Source organism: Schistocerca piceifrons, chromosome 11 (assembly GCF_021461385.2).
Source record: "Schistocerca piceifrons isolate TAMUIC-IGC-003096 chromosome 11, iqSchPice1.1, whole genome shotgun sequence".
Lineage (NCBI taxonomy): Eukaryota > Metazoa > Arthropoda > Insecta > Orthoptera > Acrididae > Schistocerca > Schistocerca piceifrons.
Window position 1 is genome coordinate 62,175,448 of NC_060148.1, and position 1,205 is coordinate 62,176,652.

Consider the following 1,205-nt stretch of genomic DNA (forward strand, 5'->3'; position numbering starts at 1 on the left):
TCCCTCCTACGTATATCTCGCGAAGAGACCACGAGGATAAAATCAGAGAGATTAGAGCCCACACAGAGGCATACCGACAATCCTTCTTTCCACGAACAATTCGAGACTGGAATAGAAGGGAGAACCGATAGAGGTACTCAGGGTACTCTCCGCCACACACCGTCAGGTGGCTTGCGGAGTATGGATGTAGATGTAGATGTAGACAAGATGCGTCTTCCGCGGGTGTCGAAGGCTGCACGCGCCAAGCGAATGACAGTAGGTGCAACGAGCAGCTGCGCGTCTCACTCACGCGGCGGCGCGCCCGCTAAATCGGCAGTCGCTCTGCTGGCACATCGGCCGTGCGCTCCGCGCTTTCCTCGAGCTACTCACTGCAGCGGAAGGAAGTGCTTTGCGTCAAATGCGGCCGATTTCGACCGAAAAGCATTCGGAGACGAGCTTAATGCGAATTCTGCCGTTCGCCTACAGTACATGAACGCCACGACCATACCATGTTGAATACACCGGTTCACGTCCGAGCACCGAAATTAAGCAATATTGGGCCCGGTTAGTACGTGGATGGGTGACCGCCTCGGAACACCGGGCGCAAAAATATAGAAGACCAAAGGAAATAATTACATGGACACTAACAGAAAAATAAAAGCACTGAACGGATTGTCTTATCGCAATAAGTGGAATGTAAGCTTGTAAGTAGGCTGTTTAGGTTTTCATATTGGTAACGCCACGTAGCACTCAGTATGAAAATCACTGGCTGTGCTTTCTGCAGTCTGTGGCTAGTTTGCATTTTGTCTGCCATTGTAGTGTTGGGCAGCTGGATTTGAAGAGCGCGTAGCGTTGCGCAGTTGGAGGTGAGCCGCCAGCAGTGGTGGATGTGGGGAGAGAGATGGCGGATTTGTGTGTGTGTGTGTGTGTGTGTGTTGGGGTTTATGGGCGCTCAACATCGAGGTCATCAGCGCCCTGACACACATTAAAACGAACGAATGTGGACAGACCTAAGAAAACTGAAGCACACACGCAAAGAAAGCAGGAAAAGAAAGAAAATGCTATATAAGAAAGTAAAACCGAAGGAAAGGGAAAACATAGCAACAAGAATGCCACTGAAATTGTCACTGGCTGGCTACTTACATAAAATATGGGCGAGCTTGTCACACAGTGAGCAAATTAAAATCCTCTCCCTAAAATCTTTGTAAAAACATTTGCCATGGCAC

The 1,205-nt window shown here is 49.3% G+C and overlaps 1 pseudogene; it reads left to right on the plus strand.

Moving 5' to 3' along the window:
* Nucleotides 1–481: 481 nt before the first annotated feature.
* Nucleotides 482–583, plus strand: LOC124720674 (annotated as a pseudogene).
* Nucleotides 584–1,205: the final 622 nt, after the last annotated feature.